Genomic DNA, 16416 nt, shown 5'->3' on the forward strand with positions numbered 1-16416 from the left:
ATGTGACGTGAGTCCGCATTTGGAATGCCTCCCCCCCTCCTAGTTGGAGTCCTCCCGGACGACAGGGTATCGTCAAGGGTATGTGCTGTGCATGGGTGTGAACTCGTGCTAATGCAGGCCTTGTAATGTAGCCCTATATGCATGTACAGTCAATGCATGTAGAAAGAATTTATGTGGTGTAAGAGGAAGGTATAAGCGATTCGCTTATTGGCATTTGTCGTTGAGGTTTCCTGTGGTAGCCTGAGTTGGCTGGCAGATTTTCTTTGCAAGAAGAAGTTGTAAATCTGTCGCTCTTTGTTTGATTGTTTTCCACAGTTTTTGAATTGGCGTTTGTGGATCCTTTGAAGCCGATATTGTTGTATATTTTGTTGCATTTTCTTGTGGAACATTCTTTCTTTTCCATTGGATGACTTGGGTCGTACAGATCCTTGTAGTTATTATTGTGGATTCTGCTTGTTTTCTCGTGTTGGTTGTATGATTTGTCTTGGCATTGACAGTTGTAGATAACTGTTCGGTGGTCATCTTTGGCATCCATACTTGTGTTGTTGGCATGTTCTGAATTGGTAATTTTGGCCGCCATACCAATATAGTCCGTTGCGTATTCGACTGGTTGACTATTGTTCTTTGAAGCTTTGTTGGATTTTGGTGTTTTTTCTGTTCTTCTGTCCACTTTTTTATAGGAATTAGGCTGTCTTGCCTCATCCAAACTTTATATTTCTGCCTTTGATGAAATTGGGCCTCGGCTAGATCTGTACGCCGTACCCAAACTTGCCTGGTTCCCTGCATGATTGTTGATTTTTGATAATACGTTTCTTGACATGTAAACTTTGTTTGTTGTTGGTCAATGCCTTGCGGATGTATTGACTCCTGTCTCCACCTTGACATGTATTGGTCATATGATAAGAAGGGTTCTAAAAAGTTTTCATTTCTAAACAGTGCTTTATTCGTATCCAAATCAATGAATACCCTGTCAGCTTTCATCCATGACACTGCTAAGGTACACTGCGTTGCTGATTTACTTGGTGGCAGTACATGGAACTTGGTAGTGTACTGGTGTGCTTGCACTGTGATTGGTAATATAATAGACCACAACATGGTCACCTCATCCCCCGATGCTACTTTCAGCCTGTGTGTCTCTGGGATCTTCCTCATTGGTCCAAGTTTTTGAAAGAGCTCAAAGCTGATGACACTCATTTTTGCTCCAGTGTCAAGCAATGCATAGATTTCAACTTGTTCTATGCCTGCATAAGCTTTTATGTAAGGACTACACCACGTATTTTCCAAGTCGTTAATGGTGCTTCCGTCTTGAGCCATAAAGTCTGTTATTGTCTTTGCTAATTCTTCACTTTGTATATCCGCTTCGATTGTTTGGGATGTCGAAAGAGGATATTCGTCGTTCATCATTGGTGTGACCATGTTTATTGTCCGTAGAAACTACTTTCGCTTAGCAATGCGTTCCTTGGCTTCTTGTTGTGCCTGGTCCTGAATTCTTTGCTACTCCTGTCTATAGGCTTTTCCATAATGCAATTGAAACAACATTTCCGGTGTTAAAGGTAGATGATACTTTTTCAAACGACACCCACTAATCCAGTTCGGCATTTCTTTTCCATCTAGTGTCGACAGTTTTACTGCTCCGCTGGACGATATTTCTTGGATCAAATAAGGCCCCATTCCCCTTCTCTTTAGCTTCTTGGCATGCTGTTTAAGGGTGTATACTACGACATAGTCGCCCATTTTAAAGTCCTTGTTCTTGACATGTTTGTCAAAAAACTCTTTTTGTTGTCTTTTTTTTGCATATATGGCTACTACAGCATTGAGTCATAACTCATCTAATTTTTCAAGGTCCGCTAATTGTTCTGAAAGTTCATGCTTCGTCCAATCCAATTGTGTGGCTACCCTTAGTGTGGGGATCAAAAAGTCAATAGGCAATATTGCATTTAACCCATATACCATATTAAATGGTGTAGCATTGAGTGTTGTTTTATATGCAATTCGATAAGCCCACAATGCTAAATATAGCATCTGATCCCAATCTGTTCTTGTTTCACTAACCAGTTTCGTAAGAACTGTGCACAATATTTTGTTGGTCGCTTCTGCTTGGCCATTGGCTTGTGGATGGTAGGGTGCAGATTTGCGATGAATTACTATAAACTCATTTAAGAGATGTTGGATAACTTCATTTACAAAGTGTGTTCCTCTATCACTCACCAGCTCGATTGGAAGGCCATAACATGTAAACACATATTCATATAAGAATTGTGCCGTGGTTCTAGCGTCTGCTTTCGTTGTGGCTTTTGCTTCCACCCATTTGGTCATGTAATCTGTGGCCACTATGATATATTGTGCTTGTGAAGGATACGCTGGTGGAGTAATAGGACCAACGAAGTCCAATCCCCATTTAGTGAATGCTCGAGCACTCATCATTGGTCTTAAAGGCATTTCGTCTCTTTTAACTGGTACCTTAGTGCGTTGACATTCATCACACCTTTTCACGAATTCCGTTGCATCTTGAATCATGGTCGGCCACCATATACGTGCAACCATAATTATTTTTACGGTTCCCTCTGCTGAAAAATGACCTCCTGCTATGCCTACATGAGCTTGTTCCAATAATGGAAAGTAGTCATTTTTATGAGGAACTAACCTCAGCTGGTCATCAATTCCTCTTTTATACAATTGGTCACTAATGAGGGTATACCTATTCACTTCGAATTGTAAAGCCTTTTGTCTGGCTTTAGACCAATCTCCTGGCAAGTCCTTATTAGTCAAATATTCCACAGTAGCATGACTCCATGTGGGTGCTACTGTCACTTGGTATAACGTGGCATAGTCCACATTGGTATTGGATGTGCAAAAGTTGCATTTCTTGATGTAATTAGCTACATCACCTGCCATTCTTGGCCAATACACTCCAAGTCTTCTTAATTGTTCATAGGTCATTTGATTTCCTCTATGGAATCCCCCTGTTTGGGTATGTGCCTCCTCTAGATACGCGTTGTACTCTTCTGGGCCTATACACAACCTTAGAATTCCATCGTTTCCATGATGGTACATTCTTCCCGCAAGCATTGTGTAATTTCATGCTTGTCTAACGTCTTCCACCGTGTGTTTGTCGTCAAGATTCATTCCATATGTCAGCAACGGAATAATTTGCTCTGACCATTTTGGTACCATCTCTATATTAAACAGGTATGCGTCTGGGAAATCATCATCTACCCCAGTAGCTTTTTCGCCATGTAGTAATCGAGAAAGGTGGTCTGCTCTTTGATGAGTTTTTCCTTTCTTAACTACTACCGTAAAATCAAACTCCAGCAACACAATGAACCATCTTACAATTCGTCCCGTGTTACAAGGTTTGTTTACTAAGTACAAGAGCGCCTGATGATCCACAAAAAATGTGAATTTGTTCGCAAGTAAGTAATGCCAAAATTTCTTTACCGCATATATCATACCCAATCCTTCTCTTTCAGTGGTGGTATAATTCTTTTCTGCACTGTTGAGTTGTCTACTAGCATAACTGATTGGAAAATCTATATCACCCTCCCCTAGTTGTGCTAATATACAGCCTATTGCAAATGCCAAAGCGTCTACATGTACATGGAAGATCTTTGACCAATTTGGTGCTTTTAGAATTGGTGCAGATACCAGTGCATCTTTTAGTTTCTGGAATGACTCCTCACATTCGTTGGTCCATATGAAGATCGTGATTAGACTATACAAGGGTTTTGCTATTACAGCGTACATGTAGATAAAACGTCGGTAGTATCCACAATGTCCTATAAATGATTGTACCTCTCGTACAGTGTTTGGTCTTGGCAATTCTATGATCACCTTTACCTTGTCTTCATCAGTGGTAATTCCATTAGCCGATACTATGTGGCCTAAGATTTTACCTTGTCGGACCATGAATACACATTTTTCTGGGTTGAGGCAAATCCTATACGTTCTGCATTTTTCGAATACCTTTCTAAGATGATCTATATGGTCTTCTCTCAATAGAGAATAGACACACAAGTCATCCATGTAAATATCCAAGAATATTCGCAAGTATTCTTTAAAAGCATGCGTCATTAATCTCTGAAATGTGGCTGGAGCATTGGTCAAGCCAAATGGCATTACCCTAAACACATATATGCCCCATTCTATTGCAAACACTGTTTTGTATTGATCTTCTAGTTTGACCCCCAATTGGTTATAACCAGAGAATCTGTCCATAAATCTATAGGCTTGCTTGCCTGCTACTCGTTCCAGGACGTGTTCAGTGATAGGAAGAGGATAGTTGTCTCTTATTGTTGCTGCGTTTACCTTCTTGAGATTCACACACACTCGTAATTTCCCGTTTTTCTTAGGTACCACCACTATCGACGACACCCAGTCCATGTGTTCTATCTCATAAATACATTTAGTCTCCATAAGTTTGTCTATCTCTTCCTTTATCCTTTTGGCGAATGTCTCATTGTACGTGTATGGACGTTGTTTGCTTGGCTTTGCATCAGACTTCAGAGGATTGAATGTTCACAAATGTTAGGATCCACCCCCTTCAGATCTTTGTACGACCAGGCAAATACATCACGAAATTCCTTAAGTGTTTTGATTAGTAAGTCCTCTTCTTCCCGGCTTAGATCTGTGGCGATGTAAGCAGGTCAAGGACTTTCTCCCGGCTCTGCTAAGTCTATTTTCTTGGCGTTCTCTGGCCCATCATAGGACTCGTTTGATTTAGGCTCTCTCATTGGTTGTTGAACCACCAATCTTCTTTCCTGAATGGTGTACTTACAATAGTGAGGAGGTACATCTATCTTTTTACTCCCATCACTCCCGTTCGTTCCATCGCTACTTTCCATTTCAATTGTCCATACATTTTTCAATTTTTGTTTCAAATCATTGTATCTAGTTTTTCGTTCAACTTTCGTTATAATTGGATCACCAAAGACATCCAATTTTTCTGTTTCCACTCTTTTTTTTGTTTTGCTGGTTTTCTTAGGTTTCAACAGTCTGGACTTAAATCCTGAGTCTTTAGAAACTTTAAGAAATCTTCCTGACACTTTGTCCTTAGCACAATCAACATCATGAATGTTCATAAGGAAATGTGTCTTACCCTTGAACTCCGGCATAGGTCTCAGCCTAGTTGGTAGACTGTTATTGTGTCGCCTACTCTTGTATCTTTTTTGGCGTCTCTCACTTTGGTTTGGGAAATTGTAGAAGATGTCATTGTCTTGATCTTGATGGTCGTCTTCCTCCGTATTTTCCGACTTCTCTTCATCCGCATTATCTTTGTTTTCACATTGATCAGAAGAATCATAAAATTATTCTCCCTCCTGCTCGATTTCTTTAGTGGGGATGTCCACATATCCCACTATCTTAATCTTAAGTTTCGTTTCCATTTTTTTGATCCTTGTATTCTCAGTATCTCCATCGTTCTCGTCTTCCTCAACAATTTTGCTCAACATGTAGTATGGTATGATATCGTAGCCATTCTCGTCACAAAATTTGGGACTTCATTGACGCATACATCCAATGTAGCCAAAATTTGAGACCATTCTAGGGGTTTGAGCTTCTCTTCAGGAAAGGGTTCTCGTATATAGGCATCGTCTTCCAAGACCCTCTTTAGTGTCCTTTCATTGTGGTCAAATTCACTACATTGAGATGCTCCGCACATCCATATCTCCTTTTTCTTACAGAGCCACGTTGGGACTTCTGATCCACTAATAGTGGCTGAGTCAAATTCTTCCACAGGTGTTCTTGTGACATCATGGTAGCTATGATTTTTCATGTTTACACGTGTAGTGGTTTCAGCATGTCTTAGATACAAATAATCATACCCCCAGTCCTGCACCATCTTGAGTTGCCTCATGAACGGCCTACCAAGGATAATTTCATAATTGTTCTTCTTGCCGAAATCTACTATGGCAAATGTATGTTCATACTCTATGCCACATGAAGATACCACAATTGCCTCAAGCAATCCTATAGGCCTTTCTATGTGCCCATCCGCCAGTTGCAATTTCATTCTAGTTGTTCGTATTGCTGGTTTTCCCCATTTTTCCCATAGCATTTTGGTCGCAATGGCAATGCCAGCTCCGCTATCAAGTATGGCCTTAGTCTCTATGCCGTTATACTCAGCTGGTAGAGTTGTGTTGCCGTCTTCACCCTCACAATACTCTCCGACCTTGTTTAGTGGCACTGGTCTAGTGTTGACTTTCTTCGGTTCTGTGTCATTAAGCTCAGTTTTGAAGAACTTAAGAGGCGTCCTTATACCAAATTTTTCAAGACATTTGCCCACTTCCATCCACATGCTTGGCCTAATTTTTAACAATTCTGCCAATGTGATTGTACACTTGACCGGAGTGGTCAACATGTCTGTCAAGATTTTAGTGTCCAATTGATTTGACCCTCCTATTCTTTGAGAAGGTACTCTTCGAATTTCTGACCTTGCCTCGTAGTCTCCCATGTACGGTGGCAAAGTTCTGAGTAATGCTGGTCTGCTATCTTCGGATGCAGCTGAACCGTTATCCCCTTGAAATGATTTAGCGTCTAAATCCTAAGGAGGCTTATTCAAGTTCAACTCTGAGAAAGGCGCTGACTCGACTGTTTTTGTCTCATATTTTTCTTGAGCTTTTCTCACAATTTCCCATAGCTCTTCAGGCCAATTTTCTTACACAATAGGTGTATATGGTGGAAAATCTTTCAGTGATTGATCAGTGCTATTAGGCACAATTCTTGCATCCTCTACATCAGGCAAGGATTTAACGTTTTCTATCTTGTCAGGTACCCTTTGTTCAGTTTTGAGAGATGTTTCATTGTTTGGAGGTTTGATTATTCTATCTCCCACTTCCATAGGTGGAGGCTCTAGTAAAGCTTGTGCAGTTTCAATCAGCTGCTTGCACATCTCTAGTCTCTGTTTTTCTATCTCTGGATATGGATATGTCATCCACCTTTGCTCTAGAGTCTGTCTGTTCTTCAATCTTGCTTCATATGCTTGCAAGATTGCATCTAAGGGTTAGTTGACCTTATCTACCAATACAGACCCTCCTGAGCTTGCGCTTCTTGGTCCCTCCGTTGATTTTAGAGAGTCGGACTCTCTTTGCTGTTTAAGTTTCTCTTGAGCTATTGTTAGCTCAGCTTCTACATCTTTTTGTTTTCACTCACGTTTAGCTTTCATTTTCTCTCTTCGTTCTTTCCAAGGATTATCACGACTGACGCTAGACTTGTCAGTCTTGATTTTCATCGTTACTCTTGGGCTGATTGTTATTTTTCCTTATTTGGGCTCTCGTCAAGACCTTAACAAGAATTGGAGTTTCATTTTCAGACCCTCCACTGGAAGGCAGTGCTCCCAGCATATTCAAAGTAGTTTTTGATCCCTTGCTTAGGTTCTTAGGGCAATCAGGGATCAAGTGAGTAATTCCACACTCGGTGCAATATGCGTTGACCCTAATGATTTCATCATGAGGACAGTCCCTCAGCCAATGGTCTCCACCACACTTGTAGCATGGTCCCTTAGGCTGTTGAGGTGCTCCTTGAGCTCCTCTTTGTTGGTGTGCAAACCTCTACCCGCTCATGCCTCCGTTGGCTATGAACAACAATGTTCTTTCATCCATGCTATATCTTCCTTCCCCTGCTGCCTATGCAGCAGTTGGTGGTCCGGTATTTCCTATCATGCTCCATGGTTCTGGTGTGGAGGGTTCTTCCGGTGGATAATAGATAGAGTTTGCCGCATATCCATTGGTATCTTCGTAGTATGCATGCATAGGCACCAAAGCTTTCTCTTCTGATTCACTTACTGTTGGTGTGTATCTTATGCCTACTGGTCGTAATCTTGGTAGGGGTGGTTGTTGTCCCAACACTGGTTGTGGTCTTTCTACACCTACAGGTGTTGGTAGGTTGCCTGTTTGATATCTAGGCATCGGTGGGACTTGAGGGGATGTCGCCTGAGCTTGCGGAGCATATGGTCTTTCTCTCACATATCCCTTGTTATAATAACACTCCTCCATCCCATGGTTTGTCCATTTTTGTTCAATCGCACACCATTTTGGTTGTTTAGCTTGTGGTTTGGAATACAAGTTAATTGTTTTAAGCACTTCCTCTACAAGCTGCTCTCGCTCACCCTACTCTCCTTTTGTTTGCTACTTCTTCCGCTTTTGGTTGATTGGCAGCAGACATTCACCTACGACGAACGTTCTAACTTACGGCGGACGTTGTATTATTTACTTGTAGAGTCAGGTACCGGGCTTGTCGGTCCAATAGGAAAAGGGTAAGAGTGATCGCCGGTGAGAGGCGCACTCTAACTGGAACATTCAAGGGATTAGTTGGCTAAGCATGGGCGCCCAAGTGTGAATGAGGCGAGCTCATATAAAAGCCAACTAAACCTAAAATTTACTCATCCTCTCATTTGTGCAATAGAAGAGTGCTCTTGCTCCATCTCCATCTCCATCTTCTTCTTCTTCACCTCCTTGTGTGTGTGTGTATGTGAGAGAGAGAGAGAGAGAGTGTGTGTGTGTGCGATCGAGCATTGCGACGACGGCACGGCGGCGGTGAAGCGGTTGAGCGCGGTGAAGCGGCGTCTCCTTTTTCTTCGCGACGAGGAATCCTCCACGAAGCAAGCGTAGAGCGGTGAGTGACACACCATCGCTTTCTTTGAGCTTACTAGTTTAGGCTTGTTGTGTGCTTGGAGCCATTTGTGGCTCGCACACAGTGTATCGGCAAGTCCCTTGCTTCGACAGTGCGGCAAAGAGTGCACATTTTTGGCGCCGCTGCCGGGGAAATGCCCTACACTAAGCTCGGTTGAGCACTTTACGCTTTCTTGTGGTGCAATTTCTATCATAGGAAAGGTAGGGAAGGAGTGTGTGTGGATGTGTGGAGAAGGATTTGTGAAGAAGGAAGGTGTGTGGTTGTGTGAAGAAGGGTTTTGTTACACTGTACTGTTTTTTTTTGTTTTCAGTTAAAGAAGGAGTTACATTTTTTTTGCAATGTATTGTTAGAATTAAGGTATTAGCTATGGAATGTTAGTTCTGTAAGGTTCAATGTTAGTTCTGTAAGGTTAGTTTTGTAGATCTGTTAGCTACTGTAGTACTGTGTAAACAGTGTTAGAGTGTGTGTGGCAGTATCTCTATTAGCTGTAAGTAGATAAGTTAGGTGTAGGTTAAGTGTGTGTGCGCGCGCGCGGCGCGGCCGCGACGACTTTTTTAAAAAAAATTTAAAAAATTAAAATTTAAATTTAAAATTTTTTTATTTTTTTTTTAAATTTATTTTCGGGCTGGGGATCATTCCCCAAGCTCAAGCCCAAACCCAGACCTCAGTCCTCAGTTTTAAAAAATAGTTTAGACACCTTTTTATATTTAAAAACTATTTTTAGGATTTCGAGGACTATAAAGACTATTTTTAGGATTTCGAGGGCTTCACGTAGCCGAATAGGGAGCTGTAAAGCATGGCACGTTCCTTTAGCCAAAACGCTCATCTTGAGCTATTACATGCCATCTCTTGTGGCTTGGTTACAAAAAATAACCAAGAATAACGAAAAACTTGGGTTATAAACGTCAAAAAAAAAAACAAAAAAAAAAAAAAAAACTAAGTGAGCGGCCTTCACGGGCACTCACCAACGCGTTTAGAGTGTGGAGGTCACATGCACCTACGCTTTGGACGAGTGTTAGAGCACGAGCATATTGATAGTGCCTCCATTTACGTGGGCACCCATTATCCTTCCACGCTAGGGTCTACGCCCTCGACGGGGACCCAAGGTAGTGCAACCCAAGACCCAAATATAGCGGCTAGCGACTCCTCCTCTGACTACGATATTATGGAAGAGCATCTTACACAAAGCCCGGGGGAACAAATGAAACCGTGCCTAGCTGGGCCCAACAACCTGGAACTATGTTTTTAGCGTTTGATGAAACTTTAGTAGATACGCGCTCTGAACCTACGACTAGTGAAGTACACGAAGGGGGTGGGGAAGTAGAATCACCATTCACATCTCCTGTAGACCCCACACTCCCTCAGAGTGTCCACGTGGACATTCTACCTACCTCATTTAATGAAGGCCCTACCGAGCTACCACCTTCCAAAGTCGCCTCTAAGGCAGCGGTGACTAAAAGTCAAAACACGGGAAGCAACATTGCATCCACCTCACGGCAACCCTCTAGTACACCAAGTTTGGACGGGATATTTCTCAATGAAAATTGGGAATATGACCTACACACGGAGACTTTGACCGACCTATACATGGGCTACACATACCATGTGGGTTGGTTAGAAGTTGTACAATCCACATCTAGTGCCACTAGTCTAGAGAACAACAACACATGATCTGCAATGTCATCCATAGGATTATCCAGTCCGAGAGGCAAAATCGAGGAATAAACATACCCTCGACGGGTCCTATGCGATTTTTAGACACGGGCAAAGGGAAACAACCCACTCTATCACAAATGGAGACTCCCCCAGTGAGTCCCATCGATCCCCCATATGTTGTTTCGCCAGGGGTCTCAATGCGATCTGAGCCCACAAGTGATAGCTTTACTTTTCCAAGTCTAGCTCATCTTTCCTTGGATGACACCACAGCTACCATGCCCCAATGATGGGCATGCCAAGAAACACACCATGGACCTCGTTTGTTAGTAAAGCACCGCTACATGGTAGCTCAATGCCTGCAATAGTACCTACAAGTGCGAACCAATCGTATGCACCTATGGGTCATCACACTCATGTAGTCCCTACCCCTCCCATTGTTTCAACTACCTATGCTCCACAACCACAACACCCAAGTTCTTATTTCCATGGGACTATACCGGCTAGCATTAGCATGTCACATCCGACATCTGCTATGCCTAGGGCCACCCATATGAACTATGGACCACCACATGGCACAACATCGTACCCAACGTGGAACCCAAGGGCTTCGTATGCGCCAAGCCCAATGCCAATACCTACTCCACATGTAGTCTCTCGAGCACCTTCACCCACGGTGCCCGCTCACTTAGGTGACTTGGCGACATTTGCTCAAGCTATTGGTCGATCTATTGCTGAGAATATGCGTAACACGCCTGATAGAGAGCCTAGAAGTAAGGCAGTACAAATAGCCAAGCTCACACAAAAATTTAGTGGAGACGGGGATGTGAGAAAGCATATCGAAGTGTTTGAACAAATATGCGATTCTCTAGGAGAACACAATGACCTACATAAGAGCAATGCGTTAAGCCTAACCTTAAGTGGAAAGGCTGGGGATTGGTATAGAACCCTAAGGGTGGAAGAAAAAACGATTTACCCTACTCTTAGGAGACTGTTCTTAAAGGAATACATACGAGAGGGAGTGCTTTGGGGTGTAGCCTCTCAGCTCCAGAAAGCCCAACGAGAGGAAGGAGAGTCGGTGAGAGACTTTATAAGTCGCTTGAAGCACTTGAATTCTCGTTGTAATCCAAATGAGCGCTTCAACAATAACCAATTGCTTGATAGATTCATTAGGGGATTACGGCATGAGGATATCTACAATGGCCTAGTCATTAGAGGTATCACCACCTGGGAAGCAGTCACCACCAATGCGATCCAATTGGAGGATAATCTAATGATTCAAGGAGAAAGAGTGTTTGTTGAGCCTAAATCTTTTAGCTCGCAAGCATCAGGGCATCAACCAATGACCCTAAAGCCTATTGCTAAGGAGCCAAAGATATCTGAGATGACTTTACCAAATCTCACCAAGGCTATTCAAGAGAGTCTTAGAGACAATCGTGCTCCACAAAACAATCATATGTACCCAAGAAGGGAGCAGCAATGGTGCTCAGTATGCTATGGACCGCATAGTACCAGTGAATGCCCTGCTTTTAGAGTAAAATTCAATGGGAACTGCAATGCCTGTGGGAGGTATGGTCATCAAGCTAAGGATTGCATAGTATTTAAGCGTGCGATGGCCAATAGACCAACCTTAGCATGGACAGACACACCTCGAGTGCCTGCATTGATGCCGGCCCCACCTCTTGAACAAACATCACAACATATGGTCCCTAGGGCCCAAAATGTTGTTCAAATAACCCCTTAACCTCCAGTAACGACCGCAACCACCACATCCGAGAATCACTTTGTGAATCAAGTGGGTTGTGAGTCATCTATTTCTTATTTGGAAGGCTGTGAGGAAGATATAGATCCTAATATTGCCTATGGGTTGGTGTTCTTGAAGAAAGTCCACAATACTACATGGAGGACTATTGGGGACAAGTCAAACTGTATATCAAGTAGCTTTTGCGGCAAGAGGCCAAAATATCAACTACACTGTAAGAGACACCTCTTCAATGCTCTGAGTGTGGAGTCACATCGTGTAGCCGAGTGTTATTAGGTACAAAAGAATGTAATGCAAACCAATCAAGCGAGTGTGTAATCGATGTGGCATAGATCATTTGATTGCCCAATGTCCAAATAATCCAAATGCACCGAAGATCAGCCATTAAACTTGATTGAAGTTACCGAGGAGCCATCACCAAGTCACCCGTGGTACCAGTAAACGCACTCACGATCGATGCTCCAAAAAAAAATTATATTCTTGAGGAAAGAGACACGGCATCAATTGCCCAATCTCAGAAAAAGAAGAAAACAACAATGGCCAGGATCCAAAAAGAAGATAGGAACTTACCCAAACCTACAGAGGAGATTGAGCGATTCAAGCATTTAAGGAGTTTGGTAGAAGATACCCAAAGGATCTAAAACCAGCACCTAGGAAGATCCAGATTACAGACACGTGTTCCCTACACAACAACAAACCTCCCAAGTCCATAGACCCTTGGACATACCTAGTGTCATCCAAGAAGAAAGTGACTTAAAGTCATGGGAAAGTGGGCGTACTCACTTCTTGATGGAAAGAATGTTTACAGAGGGACTACCTGATCCTATCGAAGAAATGGAGATCCCATCTTCCCCACATCAAGGGACTCAAGGCCAAAAGGTGCCGTTAACACTAGGTTGGTAACCTAACAGGACATAAAAGTGTCCTTTCAGGGTTTTGAAAAAAAACTCCAAAACCATAGTAGATCCACTCATTTTGTAAAATCCTTTCATGAGGTTATAGTTCAAGGCCTACTACACATGGAAAAAATAATAAACTTGTAAAATTTCTCATCTTTTGGTCACACCAAGCCTCCAAAGTTGATGGACCAATACATTTTCATCAAAACAGTCATTTCTTACGTTTTGTTGCATAAAAATAAGATTAGGGATTTTTGTAGGACTTGAGATAAATTCCCTAGTTAACTTCAATGGGTTGGTGATCAGAACATATGATTGCATCTCACTCACTATTTTTTGTTTTTCCAAAAGAAATAGGTACAAAAAAGTTGAATTTTTACCATTCTGCAAACCTATCATCAAAGTTTCTATAGCCACGCTCAATACAAATAATATATGCATGTTTTCCTAGTACCCTATTGTCCTTTAGGTTCATAAGGAGCCATGGAGCATGTCAAAAGAATAATACATCTCTTACCAAGGGGAATCTTGGGGACAAAGATGAAGTGCTAAATACAGCAAACATGAAAAAACTGGGTTCAACATTATGAGTTGTAGAATCCCATAGAAACTATTCAATATCTAGCCAAATTTGATCCTTATGACTAGATATGGTTGCTACCTACAAAATGCATGCAGTTGTCACAAGAAACTAACAATATTGAAAAGGCTATACTTGATATACTAGAATGTTTCGTTTTCTTCTATAATTGAAAAAATCAACCATCACTGTCTACTATGCAAAATAGGGTATTAGGTGCCCCAAAACTCAAGGAATATTAGCTTTATGTTACAATATGCGGCATAGAAAATTAAAACTGCATTAGGATATCATGAAAGCCACCAAAAAAATCATAGAAGAGCTAAAATTGGCTAAAAAACACGATTTGATAATTTTTGTAATTTGGTCATAGCTTACAACTTTAACATTTATTTCTCCCTAGAAGCATCAGGACATGTTGAGGACTACTAAAGATAGTTCTCTAGCATTATAGACCTCACAAACATGAATTCTAGAGTGGTATAGTTGCAAAAAGTTGAAAAAAGCCAAAAACAAGACCCGGTTTTTCACACAGTTTAGGTTGTGAAATGTTGTGCAAGGACAAGGTTAAAGATGGAATTGATATTCCAAAAAAATGTCGAGTTTTTTTCAGCTCATGAGACAACTTTCTAGACAGATAGCACCTCAAAATCCATTTTGAAACTCTTGACATAATTCAAGGAAAATTGTCACTTAACTAGACATAAAAGTGTCCCATTACCAACCTAGTGTTAAACATTGCCAAATTGATGGATTTCATGTCTTCAGAAGTTAGAACCACCATCATGTCCAAACTATATAAATACCCCGAGCTAGTCTCAGCTCTTTGAGCCTTCCTCAATGGAGAACTGAAGTTTGGGCTACCACAATTTGCACAGATGGATGGAGCTGGGGAGATACCAATAGAGGAGGAACACTTAGATCCACAACCCAACCTAGATGAGAACCTTGTTATAGAAATACATGTTAACAAGTTGGGGCAATACTTTGAGGGTGATGAATCCAATGCGACTATACCAATCACTACTAAGGGATTAACTGTGAAGGGAATCCTTGATGGTGGTGTTGGGGTTAGCATTGTGACTAAAAATTGCTGGGAAACTATGGGAAGACCTCACCTTGCGACCACAACCATAGTAGTGAAGATGGCCAATGGGTCTATTGTTAAACCTATTGGGATGCTAGAAGATCTCAAGATCAAGGTCTTTGGACATAAAATAAGAGTTACTTTCATTGTTATGGATTTCTCCAAGCACACTATGGCCTCAGAGATGATCTTAGGATGTCCTTTCATGAGGGAAGCAAAAATGGTGCATGACTGGTCTAAAAACCATGTCTACTTGCACTTCCAAGATTCTGTCATTCGACTGGATCTTGTTACTGGTCGAGCACATCCTCTAGGAAACAGGTTTATAATTGATCATAGATCTGACACCACAGTTCACTCGGCCCCATTGCAGTATTGTTACACGTGTAAAGCGGACACTGATGTTGGGGAAGATTCTCCTTATATGGATGTACTACCTGGGATGACTGAGTCGGACAATGTGGACTGGGTCCACCTAGCAGCAACCATAGACACTTGGGGAAACAGGGGGACGACCTGGGTAACACCTGAGGGGGATGAAATGCCTGTACCTTTAAACATGCTAGAAGCAATGCATATAGCTTCTGACAAGACTCATCCTAATATAACGAAGAAAACATACAAGTGGGTCCCTAAAGCTTCTTTAGCGACCATGGCTGATGCTAAAAAACAAAAGTCTCGTAAGAAACATCCCACTCGCTCCAGGAAAAGTAAGAAAACGTGGCGGTAGATTCCTAAACGGCTATTGGAAGTCCAAGGCTACTATCAAGGAAATGATCAAATCTGGGTGCCCAAACATAGATTGTGTTCTTACCTGTCACCTGACCCATGTGAGCCCAATCCCGTAGCTCCAAAACGAATCGACAATCGAGGAAAGAAAAAAATCACAGAATGCTACACACCCGCTCCAGAGCTAGTTTGGGTACCGAAAAAGAGCGATTTGTTCCACCTAGCTCAGGAAGGGGGGTGTCCCATGAAGCTTCTAGCTCCTCATGTAATGCATCCATAGAGGTAAAAGCTTCTCCACAACCTCCACCTACAATAGTGGACCTCCATGAAACTACAAACAAATCCACACCTCCCAATATTCAAGAATTACCTGATGAACCACTTCAAGTTCGATCCTGGGAGAGTACCTTACCACCCTTGCAACTGGATGAGGCACCTAAGGTAAGAGAAAACTACTGGCAAAAATCCTCACCGGTTACCAACTGGAACGATTGGTTTCAAAGGGTGACGAGCTCATTTCAAATGGTATGATCTACCCAAGGAAGGGGGGAGTGTTTGCTAATAGTCATCATTCACTCGCTTCCCTCTCAACCTTTTTCCCTGACCTCTCAATCCCAATCTTAGGGAATGTACATATAAAGCTTTATACTCACAAAAAACAAAAAAATAAATAAAGAGAAAGAGCAATTAGCGAACGAGTATGCACAATAAAAGTCAAAACATTAACTTAGACCTACACAATCACATCTGGTACACTGAAACAGAAACCTATGTCATCAAACACCTTTGATCCTCATCACTCGATGGAGGGTAGGTAAGATTAATACGTAGGAGTGTTTTTGTTTTAGAGTTGAGTGATTAGCAAAGTTCCCTTTTCCCACTGATGTGCCTCCTAGAGGTATTCTTTGTGTTTCTTAGTGTGTATAGGAACGTGTTGCTGTGGTTAGGATTTGGACCTTCATGGAATCTTTATCTCGACTCACTTTTCAAATCAAGCGCGACCAACAACACAAACAGGTGTTTCTTGTCCATTAGCATTGCCCCTTATCTTTTTGCATCCATGTTTGTCTGCTTTGATTGT

This window comes from Adiantum capillus-veneris, chromosome 6, assembly GCF_014529385.1.
Source record: "Adiantum capillus-veneris isolate H3 chromosome 6, ASM1452938v2, whole genome shotgun sequence".
NCBI lineage: Eukaryota > Viridiplantae > Streptophyta > Polypodiopsida > Polypodiales > Pteridaceae > Adiantum > Adiantum capillus-veneris.